Source organism: Rhinoderma darwinii, chromosome 9 (assembly GCF_050947455.1).
Source record: "Rhinoderma darwinii isolate aRhiDar2 chromosome 9, aRhiDar2.hap1, whole genome shotgun sequence".
NCBI lineage: Eukaryota > Metazoa > Chordata > Amphibia > Anura > Rhinodermatidae > Rhinoderma > Rhinoderma darwinii.
In genome coordinates this window covers 94,857,913-94,883,719 of record NC_134695.1, presented here as the reverse complement: position 1 = coordinate 94,883,719, position 25,807 = coordinate 94,857,913, and the positions used below count along the sequence as shown (strand labels likewise).

Below are 25,807 nucleotides of genomic sequence, written 5' to 3'. Positions count from 1 at the left end.
CAATTATTGCGCCGTTTTTCGCCCGCGGCCATTGAGCGCCGCGGGCGAGATATACGCTTTCTCCTGCCTCCCATTGAAGTCAATGGGAGGTCGGAGGCGGAAGCGCCCGAAGATAGGGCATGTCGCTTCTTTTTCCCGCGAGGCAGTTTTACTGCTCGCGGGAAAAAAAGACGCCGACGCCTCCCATTGAAATCAATGGGAGGCGTTCTCGGGCCGTTTCTGCCGAGTTTTGCGACGCGGTTTCCGCGTCAAAAAACTCGGCAAAAGACCCCGTGTGAACATAGCCTTAGAAAGGATTCCTCTTCACTGCAGACATTAGGGAGCAGAAAGTCTAACCCCCCCCCCCCCCATCTATTTAAAGAAATTGATTTGGAAGGAATATAGAATTGTAAAGAGCTGCAACTCCTTCACAAATGAATTTTATATTTAGAAGAGATGATAATTGCCAGGCCACTGCAAAAGCACTAAGTACAAGAATCAACAGGGCTTTTGGACACATGCTTAGCCCTAATTCACACTGAGTATTTTGCAGGAAGAAAAAAAAAAATCTGCCTCAAGATTTCTTAAGGAATTTTGACCAGCTAGCGCTTTTTTGCCTCGGCTTGCGTGACGTTTTGCCTGTGGCCATTGAGGACCGCAGGCAAAAAAAAACAGTGAAAAACGCTTTTTCTGCCTCCCATTGATTTCAAAGGGAGGTCAGAGACTGAACGAGGCAAAAAACGACATGCCGCTTTTTTTTCCCCGCGAGCAGTTAAAAGCTGCCCGGGAAAAAAAAAAATACCTTTGCCGCCCATTGAAATCAATGGGACGAAATCCTGGACGTTTTTTTGGCACGGATTCAGACACTGTTTCCATGTAGACAAAATGTGTGAACGGACCCTTACAGTAAAGAGTTCCGCTCTGTTCACATTGGTATTTATGCGTATCCGTCTAAGTTAGTTACATTTTATAGAACGAACAACGTAAACTGCAATACAATTCTTGCGGTCAAAAATACCGTAACCACTTCAGAAGTCTGATGGACCTTATAAGTCAATAGGATCCATCAGAAGCCATTTGAATCCTATTGTAAACGAAACCAGGATAGCCGTCATGGCTCGGTTATAGGACGCTAATATGAACAGAACCTACCTAAAACTAAAAGGAGGTGCTGATCACAAGTATAGACAAATACAAAAGGAAGCCAGAGCAATCCAGTGAACCCTAAAAGGGCTCGTCCAGTCCTCCGTTGCAGTTCCGTGTGCCAGTGTTTGGTGCGTCTGCGTTATTTTTGTGCGCATGGCATCCTTATGTCAAGTGGTTTTGACGTATGCAAAATGAAATGGAGGGGTTTTTCTTTTTCTCATCATTTTTTGAGCAACTGTTGCGCGAATCACGCACAGCACACGGATGTGCGTCCGTGTGATGTCCGTGATTTTCACGCACCCATTGACTTCAACGGGTGCGTGATGCGCAAAAAGCGCCGAAGTATAGGACATGCAGTGAGTTTCACTCAGCGGACACACGCTGCGTGAAAAACACGGAATGTCTGAATGGCCACATTGACTTACAAAGGTCCGTGCGACGTGCGTGATTTTCACGGACGTGAAATACGCTCGTGTAAATAAGGCCATATGGTGAGGCAGGGAGATAAAACACCTACTACCAGGTTTCCCCCCAGATTAGTGTTGACCCAGCAGGGGGATACTTTGTGATCTGCTTATTAAGGGACCGGTCCAACAAGTAGGGATTGTGCAGGATGAATCCAAACTTGACTCCCGGTGCAGGGTAAAAAGGAGGCATTATTCTGGCGCAAGCCTGACACAGATGGACATTCAGATGAGTTAAAGAGGCTCTGTCACCAGATTTTGCAGCCCCTATCTGCTATTGCATGTGATCGGCGCTGCAATGTAGATTACAGTAACGTTTTTATTTTTAAAAAACGAGCATTTTTGGCCAAGTTATGACCATTTTCGTATTTATGCAAATGAGGCTTGCAAAAGTACAACTGGGCGTGTTGAAAAGTAAAAGTACAACTGGGCGTGTATTATGTGCGTACATCGGGGCGTGTTTACTACTTTTACTAGCTGGCCGTTCTGATGAGAAGTATCATCCACTTCTCTTCAGAACGCCCAGCTTCTGGCAGTGCAGACACAGCCGTGTTCTCCAGAGATCACGCTGTGACGTCACTCACAGGTCCTGCATCGTGTCGGCACCAGAGGCTACAGTTGATTCTGCAGCAGCATCAGCATTTGCAGGTAAGTAGCTACATCGACTTACCTGCAAACGCCGATGCTGCTGCAGAATCATCTGTAGCCTCTGGTGCCGACACGATGCAGGACCTGTGAGTGACGTCACAGATCTGCACTGCCAGAAGCTGGGCGTTGTGAAGAGAAGTGGATGATACTTCTCGTCAGAACGCCCAGCTAGTAAAAGTAGTAAACACGCCCCGATGTACACACACAATACACGCCCAGTTGTACTTTTACTTTTCAACACGCCCAGTTGTACTTTTGCAAGCCTCATTTGCATAAATACGAAAATGGTCATAACTTGGCCAAAAATGCTCGTTTTTTAAAAATAAAAACGTTACTGTAATCTACATTGCAGCGCCGATCACATGCAATAGGAGATAGGGGTTGCAAAATCTGGTGACAGAGCCTCTTTAAGAAGAATAAATAATAATAAAGAAAAACTTAAACAAGTTGTGTTTCAAGGTAAAATTGACCCTTATCTTTAGGTTATTAGACATGTTAAACCCAAAGACAAAATGCAAACATTTAAAGTAAATACTGCGCCAAAGCACAGCTTTCAGCCGGTACCGTTTCTCTCGCTCGGGAGCGAATAATCCCCAAGGCCGCTTACAGGGATAGCCCGTGTAATAAAAAGCAAATGCATTTGTTACAATGTGGTAAATAATAAATACATACATGTATAAAACATACGAGTATAATTCTATCATAAAACTATAAATAGAAGGACTGTATAGATCGTATGTGTGCAGGCTGCTACTATATAGATTGATTTCTTTGGGGGGGAAAAAATGAAAGACTTGTCAGGACACAATGCAACAATACCGCTGTTGCTAGAGGTTTACAAGCCGAAATTGTTGCTGCGTTGCCAGGCAACCTACGGACGCCTTGAACGGCGTCTTTATGCATACGAGTCCAGTTCAGATACTTGCACAATCTAAGAAATAACCCCCAGCGGAGTAAGAAATGTTTGCAAAGGGGAATCTGGCCCTGGCAGCATCCTAAGGCCCTGTTCACATGGAGTTTGACGTGGAAACCGCACCAAAAAACGTCCGAAAATGCCCCCAATTGATTTCAATGGGAGGCGTAGGCATTTTTTTCCCTCGCGCAGTTTACCGCTCACAGGAAAAAGAAGCGACATGCCCCATCTTCGGGCGATTACGCCTCTGACAACGGAAGGCAGAGAAAGTGTATTTCGCAGCGTTTTTGCCCGTGGAGTTCAATAGGCGCAAGCAAAAAACGCAGCAAATGGCGTGCAGCCAGATCAAAATATGCCTTAAATTCCAAACTGAATTTTGAGGCAGAATTTTCTGCCTGCAAAAAACTCGGCCTTATTTACACGAACATGTTGCAGTTCCGTGTGTCAGTGTTTGGTGCGTCTGCGTTATTTTTGCACGCATGGCATCCTTATGTCAAGTGGTTTTGACGTATGCAAAATGAAATGGAGGGGCTTTTCTTTTTCTCATTTTTTGAGCAACTGTTGCGCGAATCACACACAGCACACGGATGTGCGTCCGTGTGATGTCCGTGATTTTCACGCACCCATTGACTTCAATGAGTGCGTGATGCGCAAAAAACACTGAAGTATAGGACATGCAGTGAGCTTCACGCAGCGGACACACGCTGCGTGAAAAACACGAATGTCTGAATGGTCCCATTGACTTCCATAGGTCCGTGCGACATGCGTGATTTTCACGCGCGTATCATGGACGTGAAATACGCTCGTGTATATAAGGCCTTAGGCCTCATGCACACAAACGTATTTTTTTCCTCCCGTAAATACGGGTCCTTTGTCACACGTATTCGACCCGTATTTACGGACCCGTTTGTTCTGCACTAATCGGCAGCCCCTTCTCTCTATCACTGCTGGAAAGAGAAGGGGCAGTCCTTTCGGGCAGAGTTTCCGCAGCAATTGAAAGTAAAAGAAGTTCATACGTATCTTTGTCTTGGTGACGCGTCCCTCTTTTGACATCATGTCCGACCTCCTTGGATGACGCGGCAGTCCATGTGACCGCTCCAGCCTGTGATTGGTCTGTGATCGGCTGCAGCGGTTACATGGGATGAAACGTCATCCCGGCAGGTCGGACTGGAGGAAGAAGGAGGTAAGTTAACTTTTAATACTATTAACTCCATCGGTAGTCACTGCCCCGGGTGCTGAAAGAGTTACTGCCGATCAGTTAACTCTTTCAGCACCCTGGACAGTGACTATCCCGATGTCGACTAGCAACGCTCCCGTAATTACGGGTGCACACACGTACCCACCCGGGAGCCCCATAGATTTCTATGGGCCTGCCCGTGCCGTTATTACAGCCTGAAATAGGACATGTTCCATATTTTTCAACGGCACGGGCACCTTCCTGTAAGCATACGGGAAGGTACCCGTGGCCAATAGAAGTCTATAGGCCCGTAATTACGGGCGTTTTTACGTTCGTGTGCATGAGGCCTTACACTTCATATGCCTAAATATTGTGTGGAGTCTACATATTAGCACAACACCATAAGACAACTGTTCAACTACTCCTGTTTATTGAATGTATTCATCCTATGAAGCGCTGTTCTTTCCCCTTTTTTTTTCTGCAGTCCTGTATACACAAGTAGTAGGGATTTGCCCTAAGTGTACAACCTGTTTAAGGTGCCCATACACAGACAGTTTGCTTGTCCCTTCAAAATCTGCGATTTTGGCAGACTGCCTAATGTATATGTGGGTGCCCCGACTGCAGATGTTGGGAGAGAGGTCTGGACATGCTGAATGTGAACATGTCCGATACTTTGTTCCCGCAGGAGATAAGGGGTCTGGCTGCAGCTTATTCCATTCTCCCCATTGTAAACACTTTGGTTGTACGCTCATGGGGGAGACGGGAGGAATAGCTGTGGGCCTAAAAGTAGTAATTGGCCCGAGAGTTCTCTAAAGTGTATGTCCACCGTAAAAGCTAAATAGGAGACTACGACAGTAGGAAAATATAGGTGCGCGGGCAACGTGGCTCCTGCGATCGGTCAAGCCCTGGGTTATTGTTTGCTGTACTGCAAGTTAAAAGGGTTTTCCAGTCCCTAAAATTTAATGGCCTATCCTCAGGATAGGCCATCAATAGCCGATCGGTTGGGGTCCGACTCCCGTGATCCCACCTATCAGCTGTTTTGAAGGGGGTGCAGCGCTCGTACGGGCGCTGCATCTCTTCTTGCTCCCTGTGAATCTGCGACACGGATGTAGCGGTGATTCACAGTATTGCAGCCTTCTTCTCCCATTCACTTCAATTAGAGAAAAGGCTGCAAAACCTGTGAATCGCCACTAAATGTGTGACGAAGATTCACAATGAGCAAGTAGAAATGAAGACTAGTGCTGCACCCCCTTTCAAAACAGCTGTTTGGTGGGGGTCCCCAGGAGTCGGGCCCTGAACGATCAGCTATTGACGGCCTATCCTGAGGATAGGCCATCAATTTTTAGGGACTGAAAAACCACCTTTAAAGAGGCTCTGTCACCAGATTTTGCAACCCCTATCTGCTATTGCAGCAGATAGGCGCTGCAATGTAGATTACAGTAACGTTTTTATTTTTAAAAAACGAGCATTTTTGGCCAAGTTATGACCATTTTTGTATTTATGCAAATGAGGCTTGCAAAAGTCCAAGTCCAAGTTTTTCAGTAAAAGTCCAACTGGGCGTGTATTATGTGCGTACATCGGGGCATTTTTACTACTTTTACTAGCTGGGCGTTCTGACGAGAAGTATCATCCTCTTCTCAACGCCCAGCTTCTGGCAGTGCAGACACAGCGTGTCCTCGCGAGATCACGCTGTGTCGTCACTCACAGGTCCTGCATCGTGTCGGCCACATCGGCACCAGAGGCTACAGTTGATTCTGCAGCAGCATCAGTGTTTGCAGGTAAGTAGCTACATCGACTTACCTGCAAACGCCGATGCTGCTGCAGAATCAACTGTAGCCTCTAGTGCCGATGTGTCCTCGCTCGTCTGACACGATGCAGGACCTGTGAGTGACGTCACAGCGTGATCTCTCGAGAACACGCTGTGTCTGCACTGCCAGAAGCTGGGCGTTCTGAAGAGAAGTGGATGATACTTCTCGTCAGAACGCCCAGCTAGTAAAAGTAGTAAACACGCCCCGATGTACGCACATAATACACGCCCAGTTGGACTTTTACTGTAAACACGCCCAGTTGTACTTTTGCAAGCCTCATTTGCATAAATACAAAAATGGTCATAACTTGGCCAAAAATGCTCGTTTTTTAAAAATAAAAACGTTACTGTAATCTACATTGCAGCGCCTATCTGCTGCAATAGCAGATAGGGGCTGCAAAATCTGGTGACAGAGCCTCTTTAAGCCAACTCGGTCTTGGTTTTCAATATGAAAATTCAGATACAATGTAGAATTCTGCAAGTACACATCTACCCACCAAGTACAAGTCCTCTCTCCAACAGTTTTAAAGAAATTCAGTCGAAAACTTGAAGGAAAGGTGGGGGGGGGGGTACATTCTTCTGAGCCTGAAGCCAAGTATCAACAGCATCACCACAATTGAATGTGAAAAGCCAATACAACAGTATATCAATAGTACATACAAAAACAGGGCTTTGATTTGAAAAACACAAGTTTATTTGCTTCTGTTTTTCATGGTGAATACAGCGCAGATGAAAAGCAGCATGTAACCTGTGGGTGCAGCCACACAGGTGGTGACATAATACGGCTTTCTTCTTCCGACCATTCTTTAATCTTCCCATCCCCCAGTTTGAGGCTCGCTTCTGTACTCAAACCACCCCCTCTCTGAAGCACAAGGCTGGATCATGTTGCTCTTCACATCAAGGCTTGGATCCTATTACCTCACTCAATGCAGCTTTTGAATAAAGCAGAACAGCTTATTCATGGTGGGGGGAGAGATGCGGCAAAGAACCTGTACAATACAAATTGACAGGCTGGCTTCAAGAACACATTGTGGAAGGCATGAAACAATGTCCTTCCACCAAGACCTCGGGTTACACAAGGAGTTTACATTTGCCATTTCTAAAGATCTCAAGATAAAGATGTAATCGTACACTGTACAAAACAATGGCTATCATATGCTACATAGAAACATACAGAAACACTAGCTCACCAGTAAGTGTATATTGGAACAAAATCATCTACAGCAAACAGCCTCAGATTCCCAGAACCAGGATCCAACCTTGGTGCACTTCGGGGAAAGTTTTATGAATAATAAATCATTATTGTATAGCGCCAAGATATTCTGCAGCAGCTTACAATTCAGAGGGAACGTGTACAGACCATATCAGACATTACTTCAAACACGAGTGATGGTAAAGGGGTGACAATGGTCCAGCCATCTTTTATAGGACATGGTAGTCCACAGATACTGGCTGATGACCGGCTCACGCAGCATTGTGTATGACAGATATGAAAGTGTATTCGGGTACAAGAAGCAGGGGGGATACGGTTCAATGAAGGGGTCAGGGTCTGTTCTGTTGACTGATGTAATAGGAGGGCCAAGGAAAGGAGTCAGATTAGGGAATGTTATAGGAATGTCTAAATAGGATGTGTCTTCAGGGAACGCTTAACACATTGGATGTTGGGAATTATTCTTATTGTCTGGGGTAGCGCGTTCCAGAGAACTGGTGCAGCACGAGAGAAGCCTTTGAGACGGGAGTGGGAGGTTTAGATTATGGAGGAGGTTAGCGGTTGGTCAGAAAGAGGAGCCTGGCTGCTGCATTCAGGAGAGATTAGAAAATTCAGTGAGTGGAAGACCGATTAATAACGAGTTAGTGGTCAAGACTAGAATGAATCAGAGCAACAATAAGGCTAGGGCTACACGGCGACTATTCTGCCGCACGCTAAATAGGTTAGAGTGTGCTGCAACCATTCCACTCACCAGTTGGACAGCTCTGCCGTTCTTTATGGTCATACAAGCAGAGCTGTCAATCAACTGCAAAGTCAGAGTGCGGGAGCGGTTGGAGCTCTAGATGTCGGACGCTTCCTGGTTCGGCGGAATCTCCAACCTAATTAGCACATGGAGTTGACAAAATTACGTTCTTTTTTTTTTTACATTGATCCATCTTCCTTTACCCCCATAGCTAACTAGCAGTGCCAGCCATTTGTAAGCTTAAAATGTGCAAAGACTCCCTTTAAACTAGGTATCTTTGAAAACTTTTTTTTTTCTTTTTTTAATAAGAACGTGTACCAGTGCGATTGGTGCAACGTTAAAATACTTTGTAAAAATGTTTTACTTTGAGATAAAGCTGCTTTGTATCCTGTATACAGAGCAGCTGTATCGCTGCGCTGACACCTGAATTCATCAGGACAGCAGGACTGACGGGTTCAGTTAGTGGGTCCTGCGTGTCTCTGACAGGCAGGATCCAGCAGTTATCGATCACATGCTATGGAAAATATCCAAGCAAATTTTTGTCCGTCACGGAAATAAGTAGCATGCTACTTATTCCACATGAAAAAGCCAAGAATGAGCCACATTTGATAACAATGGGGCTAACGTTCTTGCACATCTGCTGGACTTTTAACCCTTTCAGGACCAAGAGTCATAGATGCCTCAATGACCAGGCCTAAGGTCTCATGCGCGTGACCGTAAAAAATCTCTAATTGCAGACCGTAATACGGTCCCAATTAAGGACCCATTCAGTTCTATTGGCCGCGGACACCTTTCCGTATCGATACAGATAGGTGTCCGTGCCGCAAAGGATAGAACACGTCCTATCTTTTAAGTTTTACGTGCCATGCTCCCATACAACGGGCCGAAAATGCGGGCTGCGGCATGTGCACGCAATCACAGGGTGTGATATCGGACACGGCCGCGTGCATGAGCCCTTAATGTAAAGTTTTGGCATACATTACTTCAAACGGTCATAACTTTTGAACTGCTCTGGATAACATCCATTTTTTGTGGGGGGGGGGGGGTTTCTTTAGAACAAATCACACTTTCAAAAAACATATGCAACACATTTTAGCTTGCAAACAATCAAAAAGTGAAAAAAGATTCTTATTTTGGGCATTTTTTTTTGCCAATAAAAGGTTTCTACAAATTTAATCAAGGCCTAAAACATAGTAGGCTACTTCTCCTAAGTGGCAGCATACCACAAAGACGCACGCAACCCTTTCTTTCGCCAGGTTATAGCACCCAGAATCACAGATGCCCCAATTTACTTGGTTTGCATTTTTTTTGAATGAACCATTATTTCACACCATACGGCCTTTGCGATAAACCTGTGGTACCAAAACACCAAAAGTGTCCAGCAAAGTACACCATTTAGTAAAGCAGACCACTTATGGTAATCAAAAAGGGGTGTATTAGAAAATTGGCACTTTTACTTTGGGGTCAACTCAGTGGAATTTTTCTTGTACACACCACACATCAAGGTAAGAAAAAAAAATTATAAAAATAATCAAATTAAATATATATGGCAACTTCTGCTGATGAAAACGATACCCCACTTGTGCATGTAACCCGCTTTGTTAGGACTCCCAGGGGCAAACCTCTACCTTTTAATGTTCAAGTTGCATTTTTTTGCACGAAACATTATGACGCCAGACTGACTTTGCATTGCACCTATGGAGGCAAAACATCAAAATTGGCACTTTATTTTTTTCCCCCAGTTTTGTTGGTATCTGGGACAAAAATAAAAATGGCCACTTTTCTCACTTTGGTGTCAACTCGCATTTTTCTTGTACACACACAAGCTATATTTTTGGCCTGGCTCTTTATATGCATAGGCCAAATGTGCTAAAATGTAAGAATGACTAAAAGCACACAAGTATTCAATGCATTGTAAAATTAGGGCAGATTATCGTTCACAACAGTGGTTTACAGAAAGCAAAAGTTATTCCACCCACCCTCGTCAGTTTCAGTGGCTACGTTTGTATGAACACAGAAACGGGGTGGGGGGGGTTGGGTGTCGCTGATGGGAATTAAAAGCGGATCTCAGTGTGGTAGGTTCTATAGCACTCAATGAGACACAGGGGTGGCAGGGAAGGGAAATCAGGGCAAGAATACAGAGTCTCTCTTTTTGGGCAGACACGCCATTTTCTCTGTGGATATTTTTGGTTTGATGTTGCAGGGATAGGTGCCACAAAGTGCCATTCTGTGAGCCTACGCACTTCCTCTGATTCCTCCGGTAGTAAGCAGAATATTTTTTCAAAAATAGTTTCCTGATAAGTGAGAAACATCTGTGGCACCTGGCGGTTTATACAGGACATATGGATTGTAAAATTGCCATCTGCAATACGTGGACAATTTTTTATACCGGTATAAGATCTTCGCATAACTTCATATGGCTTCAAGACTTGGTCGGAGAGGTCGACCCCACCCATGTGTTTGTTGCAATCAATAATACATAGGGCTTTTTAATTTTATTGGAAGAACTCTTTTCTTTAATTGGCAAAGTGGCATCAGCGTGCACAGTAGTCAACATGAACACGTCATTCTTATCGCGATAGTGAAGCACTAGCATATTGGCGCCACGGAGAGCAGCAGATTCCTCTTATTGAAGCTTTTGGCTCTTTAGACCAACTGGAAATCCCTTTCTCTTATGGCAGATTGTACCACAGGAGTATTTGGAATATGGGAATGCACAAATAGTAGTTGTCCACATATAATTTGTAGCCTTTGTGTGGCTATTAACTCCCAGACAATCTTGCCACTTATTCAGATTTCTGGTGGGCAACCTAGAAGGTCTGTTTGACTGTCCTGGTAGACAAGAAAATCCAATGTATAGCCAGTGTTGCAATCGCATAGCTTATACAATTTGATTCCATATCTGGCAAGTTTTGAAGGGTTATACTGTTTAACCAGTTAGTGACCGCCAATACGCCTTTTAGCGGCGGCCACTAATGGGCTTTATACTGATGCATATGCCTTTTTATGGCGTTGCATCAGAATAAATCTCCCTGCTCTCAGCTGCAAGAGGCAGCTGAGGGCTGGGGGCGCCCCTGCTCGAACGTGTGAGATCTATATAAATATCGATCTCACCCCTTTAACCCCTCAGATGCGGCGCTCAATAGCGTGCACCGCATCTGAGTTGTTTTGGAGAGAGGGAGAGAGCTCCCTCTCATCCCACTGACACCCGGTGATCAAATCACCAAGTGTCTGTGTCTACGATGGCCCCCAGGTCTGCCTGTAGTAAATGCCTGTTAGGTTATGCCTCTGGCATGTCCTAGCAGATGCCTGTCTGTTTTAAACGGACAGGCAGTAATACAATGCAATATAAAAGTATTGCAGTGTATTATAATAGCGATCGATTGATCGCATATTAAAGTCCCCTAGTGGGACTAGTAAAAAAGTTTACAAAAAAAAGTTGAATAAAGTTAATAAAAAAAATAAATATATAATAATATATGAAAAACCCACTTTTTCCCCTTTACTATTAAAAGTTACACATATTTGGTATCGCCGCGTCCGTAACGACCCCGACTATAAAGCGATTACATTTAACCCGCACGGTGAACACCGTAAAAAACAATGGAAAAATTGCGGTTATCTGTGAATCCGGACTTTAAAAAAAAAATGATGAAAAGTGATCAAAAAGACGCATCTACTCCAAAATAGTACCAATAAAAACTTCAAGTCTTCCTGCAAAAAAAATCCCTCATAGAACTGCATCTGTGGAACAATAAAAAAAGTTATGGCTCTTCAAATATGTAGACACAAAAACAAATCATTTTCCAAAAAAGCGTTTTTACTGTGTAAAAGCAGCAAAACAAAAAAAAATCTATCCAAATTTGTTATCGTTGCAATCGTAACAACGCGCTGAATAACGTTATTGTGTTATTTATACCACACGGTAAACGGAATAGATTTAGGACATGAAGAAGAGTGGCGAAATTTCAGTTTTTTTCTATTCCCCCCCCCCCCCCCAAAAACGTTAATAAAAGTTAATCAATAAATAATATGTACCTCAAAATGGTGCTATTAAAAAATACAACTTGTCCCGCAAAAAACAAGACCTTATACGGCTATGACAACGCAAAAATAAAAAAAGATAGATCTTGGAATGAGACTATGGAAAGACGTAAAAAACACCTTGGTCATTAAAGAGGCTCTGTCACCAGATTTTGCAACCCCTATCTGCTATTGCAGCAGATCGGCGCTGCAATGTAGATTACAGTAACGTTTTTATTTTTAAAAAACGAGCATTTTTGGCCAAGTTATGACCATTTTTGTAGTTATGCAAATGAGGCTTGCAAAAGTCCAAGTGGGCGTGTTTAAAGTAAAAGTCCAAGTGGGCGTGTATTATGTGCGTACATCGGGGCGTTTTTAATACTTTTACTAGCTGGGCGTTCTGACGAGAAGTATCATCCTCTTCTCTTCAGAACGCCCAGCTTCTGGCAGTGCAGACACAGCCGTGTTCTCGAGAGATCACGCTGTGAAGTCACTCACAGGTCCTGCATCGTGTCGGCCACATCAGCACCAGAGGCTACAGTTGATTCTGCAGCAGCATCAGCGTTTGCAGGTAAGTAGCTACATCGACTTACCTGCTAACGCCGATGCTGCTGCAGAATCAACTGAAGCCTCTGGTGCCGATGTGTCCTCGCTCGTCTGACACGATGCAGGACCTGTGAGTGACGTCACAGCGTGATCTCTCGAGAACACGCTGTGTCTGCACTGCCAGAAGCTGGGCGTTCTGAAGAGAAGTAGATGATACTTATCAGAACGCCCAGCTAGTAAAAGTATTAAAAACGCCCCGATGTACGCACATAATACACGCCCACTTGGACTTTTGCAAGCCTCATTTGCATAACTACAAAAATGGTCATAACTTGGCCAAAAATGCTCGCTTTTTAAAAATAAAAACGTTACTGTAATCTACATTGCAGCGCCTATCTGCTGCAATAGCAGATAGGGGTGGCAAAATCTGGTGACAGAGCCTCTTTAAGGTTTAAAATAGGCTGGTCATTAAAGGGTTAAAATACAGTCCGTCCTTACATTTTACCAGGGATTCATCAAGTGACAAATTTTGGCTAGGAGTATACAGATTCAGCAATTTGAGAAAAATGGTTTAGAAGAGGCCGAATCTTGTACAAACTATCAAAGTATGGAGATTAATGGGGTGGGTGTGGGGGTGGGTGTGGGACTGACTATGGTCAGTGAATTTTAACAAAATCCCATAATCCCATAATGGGTTCTTGGTATAACTTCAATTTCACTATTTGTGGGTATCCATTTTCCTACCCTTGCGTAGTAGGTCGGGTTGGCTAAAATAAATTGTTCAGCATAGATGTTTGTCTGTTGAACAAATGGATTACATAAATTATCCTTTTAAAAAAAAAAAAAAAAAATATTCAAAAAGGGACAAAATAGCTTAGCCTGGCAGAAGGGGTATTGGTGGTCTCCTCATCCTGCAGGTGCGTTGGTGGGGTGGTATTGGTTGCCGTGTGGTACCGCACCTATTAGATTAGGTACCCACTTAAAATGAGACCACCATGAAGTGGCAAGTGGTCTTATACAGTTTGGTTCAGATCTGTACTACAAACCTCGTGTTCATTTTTTAAAATAAACTCTTGCTTAGCAGAAACAGATCACTGTAAAAATTGTGTGAACCTTTTTTTTGGAATATAATGATACGGTTTGACCATCACTAACGATAAACATATTAGAGCTTACAAAGACCAATATAAACGACGTACAGGCAGTATTTCAGCTTTCTACATTGCCTTGACCTGTTGGAAGTAATAAAGCAGAACAGAGGATACTAAACATTTCTCAGCCTCGCACTAGAAATGCGTAGGTGTTAAATTCTCAACAAGTCACCTTAGCAACTGCTCTAAACATATGTGCAGCGAGATCAGCTGATCGGGATCTGTAAATAGAGGGAGAGGAAAAATAAAATAAAGTCCTGCTTTATTTTAAAACTCCTTACACTAGTAGGCTATGTTCACACGGAGTATTTTGGGGGAGGAATATCTGCCTCAAAATTCCGTTTGGAACTTTGAGGCAGATATTCCTCTCCCTGCACGCCGATTTTCGCACCGTTTTTCGCCCGCGGCCATTGAGCGCCGCGGGCATAAAACAGCGAGATATACGCTTTCTCCTGCCTCCCATTGAAGTCAATGGGAGGTCAGAGGCGGAAGCGCGCGAAGATAGGGCATGTCGCTTCTTTTTCCCGCGAGGCAGTTTTACTGCTCGCGGGAAAAAGACGCCGACGCCTCCCATTGAAATCAATGGGAGGCGTTCTCGGGCCGTTTTTGCCGAGTTTTGCGACGCGGTTTCCGCGTCAAAAAACTCGGCAAAATACCCCGTGTGAACATAGCCTAAGAAAGCAAAGCAACCAAATCTTATTTGTCGCTCAACACTGAGAATTTAAAAGCAACGCAAAATTTCATCACCAGTGGCCGGCGTGACGCAGAGAAAGACTATGGTTTATTCTGCAGCTAAACTAAAAGATTAAAGGGGCATTGCCAACTTAAAGGGGTTGTCCAGTCATAAGAAATAAATGGCTCATCCTCAGGACAGGCCATCAATATCTGATCGGTGGGGTGGTCTGACTAACGGCACCTCCGCTGGTCGGCGTTTTGAAGGGGCTGTGGCGCTGGTACGAGCGTCTCTTCCCCCTCATTATGGTCACTGCTAGTATGGTGGATAGCGGACACTTGTAGCGGCGGTTCACAGTATTACAGCCTTCTCCAATTTCGCTTTAATAGGACAAGACTAATACTGTGAACCGCCGCTAGAAGTGTGTCGGTGAATCACAATACGAGCCGATTAGGAATGAAGGGGAAGCAGCTCTTGTACGAGCACCGTGGCCCCTTCAAAAACAGATATTGACGGGCTATCCACAAAATATGGCATAAATGTCTGGGACCAGTTTCATTCATCTCTACGGGAATTATGGAAAAAGCCAACGCAAGCAGGCTTGGCCATTTCTGTTAGGCTGGGTTCACACGACCACTTTAACGTCCGTAATCGACGGACGTATTTCGGGCAGAAGTCCCGGACCGAACTCAGTGCAGGGAGCCGGGCTCCTAGCATCATAGTGATGTACGACGCTAGGAGTCCCTGCCTCTCTGCCGGACAACTGTCCCGTACTGTAATCATGTTTTCAGTACGGGACAGTAGTTCCACGGAGAGGCAGGGACTCCTAGCGTCGTACATAACTATGATGCTAGGAGCCCGGCTCCTTGCCGTGTGTTCGGTCCGGGACTTCCGCCCGAAATACGTCCGTCGATTACGGACGTTAAAGTGGTCGTGTGAACCCAGCCTAACTCCTATAGAAAATAACGAAGGGAGCCGCGCACCTCTCCATTCATTCTCTGCCTGGATGCAGCGGCCACGGACCCCAAGAACACTTCTGACAAAAACCCTATGTAAGCTATCATGTTTTACTATATACAATTAAAGTGACATCTAACCGATTTTTTTATTTATTTTTTAGTGAGGGGGGGGTTGTGGAAATGCCATTGAAAAGGCAAACAATGTGTGCGAATCCAGCCTTCGGGTATGTTCACACAGGGCAGATATGCAGCATGAAAGCACACCGCGTTTCCACCCTGGTTGCCATAGGGAATTTTGCACCAAATTGTTGCGGAAAACTGCATGTATTAAAAAATAAATAAAGTTGAATACTTACCCGTAGCCATGCGGACGCGTTCATCTGCCATCCTGCAGCTCGGCCCTTCTGTGATGTCGTTTCATCCCATGTGACCGCAGCAGCCTGTGATTAGCTGAATCAGTCACATGGGATGAAAAGTCATCATAGGAGGCTGGCCTGGACGAAGCAGCGCAGAATTCTGGGTAAGATTTTATTTTTATTTTGTGGGTTTTACTTCCCCATCAGCTTATCAGCCCACTCTGCTGCTACTATATTAGGTTTGCGCGATGCATCAAAATATCAATACTATTTCGATGCCCTCCACCCTCAAACGGTACAATACCATTAATTCATGTATTTCTATACAAAGCAGAGCAACACCTGAGTGTAGTCAGGAGCGGGGCAATGGTTGTATTACACAGCCGCAGCCCCGTTCTGAGCCCTGACAAGTGTGTGCATGTGGTCCGCATAAGGTGATGCGGCCGGTGCTGCTGTAGTGAGCGCCGGCACTGAAGACCGAGAACATGGTGGGCGCACTGCAAAAAAAAACCCATGTCCTGACTTCAGTGCCGGCGCTGCTGCTCAGTAGTGCAGCGCCGGCCGCATCACCTCATGCTGACCGAACGCGCACACTTGTTGTCAGGAGCGGGGCAAGGGCTATATTACACAGCCGCGGCACCGCTTTAACGGCGGAGATCAGAGAAACCTCTCATCTCCGTCACTATCTCCTTGAATTGACCGTGGCATTCAAGGGGAGAATGAGAAGGGGGATGCCCCTTGGATTGCATCACAGGTAATTCCTGTGACACGATCTAGGGACATACAATATATGGGCAGACAGCCCAGGGTCCGTTGATGGACCCCAGGGCTGCCTGACCATATTTCCAGTTAGGCCATACTTAAGTATGCCCTAAAAACGGCCTGTGTACTAATCAGCATATTATATTCCAGTACATTTTATTGAATTTTTTTTAAAACTTTGAAGTGTTAAATGTTCAATAAAAATAGTAAAAATAAATGTAAAAAAAGTCTCAATAGATAAATATACATATTCCGTACCGTCGCGACCGTAATAACCTGCACAAATTTATAGCGTATAGTAATTAACCCCCCATGTACATCCCAATGTTGTCCATGACGGAGAACCGTGATGGGATTAATTATTAATTATTATTAACCCATTAGTGACCACCACAGTTTTTACGGCGGCCACTAAGGGGCTTTATTCCGATGCAGTAACTTTTTACGGCGCTGCATCAGAATAAATAAATAGAGCAGGGAGCCGTTAAATCTCCCTACTCTCATATACCTTTGGTAGCTGAGGGCTGGGGCCATCCCTGCTCGAACGGGCGAGATCAACATCAGTATCGATCATGCTAGTTTAACCGTTCAGATGCGGCGCTCAATAGCGAGCGCCGCATCGGAGTGGTTTTGGAGAGAGAGGGAGCTCCCTCTCACCGCACAAGCACCCTGCATGTGATCTCAGTGTGTCCGTGTTATGGCAGCCGGGGGACAGGGGCATGGCCTAGCAGATGCCTGTCCGTTTTACACGGACAGGAAGTAATACACTGCAATAACGAAGTATTGCAGTGTATTATAATAGCGATCAGATGCTCGCATAGTGAAGTCCCCTAGTGTTTAATAAAAGTTTAAATACATAAGTTAATAAAAAACAAAAAAAAAAAACACTTTTTACAAACTGCTTTATTATTACACATATTTGATATCGCCGCGTCTGTAACGACCACAACTATAAAGTTTACATTATTTAATCCGCTCGGTGAACGCCATAAAAAAATAGATAAAAAAATTGCTGTTTTCTGTGAATCCTGCCTTAAAAAAAAAGTTTTTACTGTGTAAAAGTAGTAAAACATACAAAATCTGTCTAAAATTTGGTATCGTTGCAATCGTAACCCGCTAAATAAAGTTATTGCGTTATTTATACCACACAGTAAATGGCGTAAATTTAGGACGCAAAAAAGTGTAGCGAAATTACCCCCCCAAAAAAGTTGATAAAAGTTCATCAATAAATTATATCTACCCCAAAATTAAAAAAAACTGTCCCATAAAAACTAGACCTTATACAGCTATGTCGGAAAAAAAAAAAAAGTTATAGCTGTTGAATGCGACGATGGAAAAACGTAAAAAATAGCTTGGTCGTTAAGGTTTAAAATAGGCTGGTCAGTAAAGGGTTAATGTGAGGCACATGGAAATTCAGAATTCATTACACCACGGTGCCTCATGTCAGAAAATGGAAGAACTTTTAGTTTTATTGGCCAGAGTATCGTTTTGGTATCGAGAATCGCAATACTACACTAAGTATCGGTATCGAAGTCCAAATTCTGGTATCGTGACAACCCTATATTGTATTACGCTGCGGATTTTACGGAAAATCCGCAGTATTTACACTACGTGTGAACCCGGCCTAGGGCCTCTTTCACGCAGCAGTATTTTGAAGCCAAAACCAGGAGTGGTACCCAAACATAGAAAAGTATAAATTTGTACCTCTCATGCCCAAAAGAAAGTTCAGACAGTGCGGATTTGTCAGTGAATAGGGTTTTACATAGGCCCATTCACACGTACATTTTTCTGCTGCAGACTTGAGGGCATGCTGCAAATTTTCAAATCCGCATCATACTTATAAGGCTGGATTCACACGAGTGTGTGCATTTTGCACACGCAAAAAAAGCGGCGTTTTGTGTGCGCAGCTGCGTGATTTTCGCGCAGCCGCCATTATTATGATACTCTGTTTGGATGTTAGTAAACAGAAAAGCACATGGTGATTTTCTGTTTTCATTCATTCTTTTCACAGCTGTTGCGTGAATCACGCGTGTCCCACGGAAGTGCTTCCGTGTGGCATGCGTGGTTTTCACGCACCCATTGACTTCAATGGGTGCGTGATGCGCGAAAAACAGCGAAAGAACTGACATGTCGTGACTTTTTCAGCGGACTCACGCCGAGTAAAAATCACGCACATGTCTGCACGGCCCCATAGAGTAATATAGGTCCGTGCGACGCGTGTGAAAATCGCGCGTGTTGCACGGACTTATATCCCGTTCGTCTGAATAAGCCCTTAGGGTTTGTTCACACGCTTAACAAAAGACGTCTGAAAATACGGAGCTGATTTCAGAGAAAACAGCCTCTGATTTTCAGGCGTTTTTGAAGCTGAAAAAGAAATTTGGAGCTTCTTTTCAGGCATTTTTCATAGCGTTCAATGGAAAATCAGCTCCAAAAAAACGCCTCAAGTAGTGACATGCTACTTCTTTTTACGCTCCGTTTTTTAAAACCGAGGTGTAAAAAGATACCCCGTGTGAACTAAATGCTGTTTTTCCCATTGATTTCAATGGGCAGATGTTTGTAGGCGTTCAGCTTCCGTTTTTTCAGGCGTTTTGAGGCGTAAAGGCCCCAAAATACACCTGTAAACTGCGTGTAACATACCCTTATAGTGCGGATTTCACCTTTTGCACAGCAGAAAAAAAAATGGGAATGGGAAAGACTGGCGTTTTATGCGCCAGTCTTACGATGAAGAGCGCTTGAGTGAAATGCGCCTGATTAAGAGGCACATTAATAAATTTTCCACATGCCTGGCTGTCCATGCGTCAGAGTCTACACAAACGTAGGTTGCTGGCGTAAATTGTAGTAAAACGTGTTGGACCATGGATGGCCAAAACCCCTTCCACAAAGCTCTGCCGACTTTTTGTGACCTTTTAATGAATTTTTTACTTTTCTATGCCAGAAAACTGCAGCTTACCACAAAGTTGCCTCTAAAACGCCACAAACCAAAACGGTTGTGTGTGGTGTATTTGATTTTTACTATAAAACTTTAATGCAACATCTGGCCGTGCACAAAAAAAAAACAAAAACAAAATAAACACGCCATTAAAAACGCAGCAGAACGCTTTGTGTCAATCCAACCTAAGAGGTTTGTTGAACACCAGCAGCTAATCCGTAATTTGAACTCCCTACACATTCTATACAGAAGACATGATCTGTATAAGGCTGGCAGTCCTGGGAGTCCTTTCTACAGAGCTAAGACCCCATTGCACACGTCCGCAGTTTTTATCTGCAATTACGGATCTGTAATTGTGGAAATAAACGTGTCAGTATTTTGTCCGCAATTACGAATACGTAACTGCGGATAGAAATAAATGTTAGTATTTTAATCGGCCACGGACAACTACCCGTATATTTACATGTCCTTTTTTGCACATTTCGGGACCGTGCTCCTATACTTATTGCTGTGAGTATGGTCCCAAAATGCGGATGACACCCCACGTCCCGTCAGTGCAATATTTAGGGACCACGGACATGCGCATGGGGCCTTTCACTTCATTGGCCATGGTCTCTACATAACTTTCAGCATGGACATTTTCACTGTGTACATTAAGATATTGTTGCAGATTTTATACTTTCTGCAAAAACAACCACATTCAGATGAATGGAATGGATTTTTAGTGGCAGAAATGTCGCTCGTTCGGGCGTTTTTCGCTGCGATTGATTTATTGCAGAAATTTCTGCAACCTCCCCATTCAGCTGTATAGGGATTAACGAAATCCATGTGCGTGCTGCCAAAACAAACGCTCTTCTGGCGCATGGAACAGATTCGGTCACAGATACAATTTCTGCAATTAATCTGCCGCAAGTGAATATACCTTTAGGATTGGTGTAATTTTCATTTTTGCTACTGCTCAGGAAGTTATAACCTCCATAGAAACCAACCACCAAAGAATAGCACAGCAGGATCTTCTAGGCACATTGACTACCTGGCTCTTGGGCTTTGCCCAGGACTGAATGAATAATTGGCACAGTTTGCACTACAGGTAGTTGAATTCTGGGCTAAATTCAGTTAACCAGTTGGCGAATGTCCCTCACAGCGAGATGTAATGTTGGCCTATAGCAATACTGCATACAAATGTCACATATCCCACATGATGGCAAAACAAGTGCAATATCATAACCGATGGCCATATCACAGGAGTAACGTCACAATAAACAGGGTGACCCTCTGATAAGGTTATGCTGCCACTGAGGTTACAGGTGACTGGTTTAACCATGTAGGTCCAGTTTGACAACGCCACCCGCATTTGCCATACAAGCCACCGAATCTGCAGCACCACAGAACTGCTGGATAAAGGGCGCAAAGCCTCATGCACACGACCGTAGTTACGGATGAAATTGTGGACCCATTCATTTCTATAGGCCACAGACACCTTTCCGTATAGATTTACGCTTTTGTGTTTGTGCCGTAGAATTATCTGCAAAATATAGAACATGTCCTATTCTTGGCATGGACTCTCCCATAGAAGTCTATGGGCGCTTCTGCAATTGCGGAAGGCTACGGATGTGCACTTGTATTTGCGGGCAGTAAAAACCCTTACAGTCGTGTGCATGAGGCCTTAACCTGTAGATCCAACAACACTACCAATGGCCTGTGAGACTACATGACACAAAGTTTATTGTGTGGCTCTAACCGCAGGAGTAAAGTGTCTGTGGAAATACATTCATCTATGACAACAGATACAAGAACTCAGGGAATGTTCTATAGACGCACAGTAGCAAATGCCATTCAAGGAAACCTACAGTGTGATTTGAGAAGTCTTATAAAACCACTACTGAGAAACGACAGAACTTGAGTCCGGCATGTATGAGATCCCAGCACTTTACTGCAGACACCACGTTTAACTAGAGACCAGTACAGCAGGATACAAGGGACCTAAACATCAATTTACTAAGAGCTCGTGCACACAGAAATATGACGCAATGTCCTGTGCCAAATGTTTCCTCCATAAGAAACAAGTAGCATTGCATCCATGTAAAATCTGAGGTACAATTAGGCTATGTTCACACGGGGTATTTTGCCGAGTTTTTTGACGCGGAAACCGCGTCGCAAAACTCGTCAGAAACGGCCCGAGAACGCCTCCCATTGATTTCAATGGGAGGCGTCGGCGTCTTTTTCCCGCGAGCAGTAAAACTGCCTCGCGGGAAAAAGAAGCGACATGCCCTATCTTCGGGCGCTTCCGCCTCTGACCTCCCATTGACTTCAATGGGAGGCAGGAGAAAGCGTATTTCTCGCTGTTTTATGCCCGCGGCGCTCAATGGCCGCGGGCGAAAAACGGCACGATAATTGCCGCGAAAATCGGCGTGCAGGGAGAGGAATATCTGCCTCAAAGTTCCAAACGGAATTTTGAGGCAGATATTCCTCCCCCAAAATACTCAGTGTGAACATAGCCTTAGGTTGTTTTATTTTAGTGAAAACTGGGAATAGACCTGAAAGGGAATTCTACTTCTGCCTCTGTTAAGCCCCTTAACAAATGCCTGTAAAAATGACAATATACTATCGTATTTCAGTATATTGTACCAGCGATCCAACCATCGCTGGTGCATGTCCCCTCGGGGGACTAACAGAACATGTAAAAAAAAAAATTTAGTAGTGAGATTATTTTTTCCCAAAAAATAAAAGTAGTTAAAAAAAAAAACAACAATTTTTACCATTTACCGGATTTTTCGGACTATAAGAACGTAGTTTTTAACAAGAATAAATCTTGGTAACACAGAAAGTAAATGATGTTTTATAAAAAGTATTTTATTGTGCAAACGCCATAAGTCACAAAAAAAAACAAAAAACTATAAACATCTGGTATCGCCGTAATCGTATCGCCCCGCAGAATAAAGAGAATATGTCATTTAAAGCGTTAATAAACTTTCTAAATGCTTTTGTGAATACTTTGAGGGGTCTAGTTTCTAAAATGGGGTGTTTGATAGGGGTTTCTAATATATGGGCCCCTCAAAGCAACTTCAGAACTGAACCCTAAAATAAAAATGAGGCAATGCTTTGCTTCTTACATTATACTGATAATGAGCAGTGCCCTCCCTGAGATTACCCCAGTTTTGACCGTTTGTATAAATGGAGACCCCTATTAGACCGTTTCAGTGCCCGGTTTTCCCAAGCATACACCCCAGACTAGTGTATCTCTATTGAGGAGTCCTTGGTACATTTTAAAGGGAGGCTTCAATTCCGCCAGTACCTGCCGAGTAAGAGGGCAAGGTATGGCGTGAAGATGTATAAGCTGCGAGTGTGCATCCGGGTATACCTACAGGTTTAGGATATATGAAGGGAAGGGACACCAGTAGTCAGCCCCCAGAATACCCCCCCTTACTGGGAGTTAATACAAAAGTTGTGTGGGATTTGGTGCACCCTCTGCTGGACCAGGGTCACCACCTCTACCTGGATAATTTTTATACCAGCGTCCCACTCTTCAAGTACCTCGCTCCCAGAAGTCCTGCGGCATGCGGCACTGCTAGAAGAAATCTGAGAGGCCTCCCTAAGACTCTGCTTGGGCAAACACTCAGAACGGGTGAGAGCAGGGCACAATCTAGCAGCAACATATTATGTGTCAAGTAAAGGACAAGAGAGATGTCCTTGTTTTGACAATACATGGCCACACCAGTACCCACGTACCTGTACAAGGTACCAGTACAGAGACCCCCAAACCAGACTGCATCCTGGACTACAATAGGTACATGGGAGGGGTGGACTTGTCAGATCAAGTCCTGAAGCCCTACAGCGCCATGCGGAAAACGAGGGTGTGGTATAAGAAGCTGGCCGTGCACATCATACAGATGGCATTGTACAATGCGTACGTGCTACGTCGATGTGCAGGCCAGACGGGAACTTTCCTGGAATTTCAAGAGGTGGTTATCAAGAAACTAATCTTTAGGGACCAATAAGGGGGGGCACCCAGTACTTCTGGTAGCGAGGCCACACGCATCGTACCAGGGCAACACTTTCTAGGAGAAGTTCCCCAAACTGGCAAGAAGGGCAAAAGACAAAAGAGGCGCAAAGTCTGCTATAAGAGGGGGATATTTTAGGACGCAATATACCAATGTGACACGTGTCCCGAAAAACCAGGGCTCTGTATGAAAGTGTTTAAAAATCAAGGGATGTAGGATAAATTTTAAATCTACCCGTTTTACTTACCCTGATGCACTCCGCACAGCTTATCCCCCCTCATCTTTCCCTTCTGAGCCCTGCTGTGTGCCCAGGCTGCTGATAACAGCCACATGTAGGGTATTGCCATACCCGTGAGATCCCACTTTACAGTTCATGGGGTGTATGTCTCCTGTCAAAATGCTCACTACACCTCTAGATGAATGCCTTAAGTGTGTAGTTTTTAAAATGGGGTCACTTCTAAGGGGGTTTCAACTGTACAGGGGCTTCTGCATACATGACTTGGCACCAGAAAATCCCCAGTAGGCCAAATGGTGCTCCTTTCCTTCCGAGCCCTCCCATGGGCCCAAACGGCAGTTTATCGCCACAAATGGGGTATTGCCGCACTCAGGACAAATTGGGCAACAAAATGGGGTATTTTATTCCTTGTGAAAATAAGAAATTGAGCCAAAACTACATCTTATTGGAATTAAACAAAATGTAATTCCCAGCCTAACAAATAAATCCTGTGAAAAAACTGTGGGGTCTAAAGGGTTACAACACCCATAAATTCCTTGGGGGGGGTGCAGTTTCCAAAATGGGGTCACTTCTGGTGGGTTTCCATTGCTTTGATACCTCTGGGGCTCTGCAAATGCGACATGGCACCGAAAACCAATCCAGCAAAATCTGCACTCCAAAGAACACACAGCGCTCCTTCCGTTTGGACGCCTCCCATGGGCCCAAACGGTAGTTTATCGCCACAAATGGGGTATTGCTGCACTCAGGACAAATTGGGTAACAAAATGGGGTATTTTGTTCCCTGTGAAAAGAAGAAATTTTGATGAAAAATGACATTTTATTGGGAATTTTTTTTTTTTAATTTCACAGCCCAATTCAAGTACGTGCGGTGTAAAAACTGGGGGGGGGGGTCAAAATGGTAACCACCACAAATTCCTTGAGGGGTGTAGTTTCCAAAATGGGGTCCCTTTTGGGGGCATCCTACTGTTTTGGCACCTCAATACCTCTTCAAACCTGGCATGCTGCCTAAAATATATTCTAATAAAAAAAAAAAAAAAGGAGGCCCCAAAATGCACTAGGTACTTCTTTGCTTCTGGGGCTTGTGTTTTAGTGCACGAGCACACTAGAGCCACATGTGGGACATTACTAAATATGTATTGTCCATATTCTGCAGTTTTTAGAAGGGTTTCTCTGGTAAAACTTGTGTTACAGAAAAAAAATGGAATAAAATTGAAATTCAGCAAGAAAAATGAAATTTGCAAATTTCACCTCTACTTTGCTTCAGTTCCTGTGAAATGCATAAAGGGTTAAAAAAAACTTTCTAAATGCTGTTTTGAATACTTTGAGGGGTCTAGTTTTCAAAATGGGGTGTATTATGGGGGTTTCTAATACATAGGCCCTTCAAAGCCAATTGCTGTTTATGTTCTAAGCCTTGTAACGTCCAAGAAAAATAAAAGAATGTTCAAAAAACGATGCCAATCTAAACTAGACATACGGGAAATGTGAACTAGTGACTATTTTGGGTGGTATAACAATCTGTTTTACAAGCAGATGCATTTAAATTCAGAAAAATGCAATTTTTTCAAAATGTTGCTATTTTTCACAAATAAACACTGAATATATCGACCAAATTTTACCACTAACAAAGCCCAATGTCTCACGAAAAAACACTCAGAATCGCTTGGATAGGTTTAAGCATTCCGAAGTTATTCCCACATAAAGTAAAATATGTCAGATTTCAAAAATGGGCTCTGAGCCTTAAGGCCAAAACAAGGCTGCGTCCTTAAAGGGTTAACCCATTCCAGACCCATGATGTGCCAGCACATCATAGAGCAGGGAGGGGATGTTTGGAACGGAGAGGGCTCACACCCTGAGCCTTCTCCATACACTGCAGATGTCAGCTGTGTTTTACAGCTGACATGGTGCACCAACGGCCAGGAACAGCGATGGCGCTGTTCCTGGCCGTTTAACTAGTTAAATGCCATGGTCAATAGCGACCGTGGCATTTATAGGGGTCTTCCCATGAAGGACATTTATGACATATCCACAGGATATGTCATAAATGTTAGATAGGTGCGGGTCCCAGAGGTGGGACCCGCACCTATCT

At 44.1% G+C, this 25,807-nt stretch overlaps 2 protein-coding genes across 8 annotated transcripts in view; one reads left to right on the top strand and one right to left on the bottom strand.

Moving 5' to 3' along the window:
• RPL13 (ribosomal protein L13) overlaps positions 1-25,807 on the top strand; it is a 257,531-nt gene that overhangs the window by 105,157 nt on the left and 126,567 nt on the right. The gene's annotated exons all lie outside the window — the stretch shown is intronic.
• Positions 1-25,807, bottom strand: part of ANKRD11 (ankyrin repeat domain containing 11) — a 215,510-nt gene that overhangs the window by 109,394 nt on the left and 80,309 nt on the right. The gene's annotated exons all lie outside the window — the stretch shown is intronic.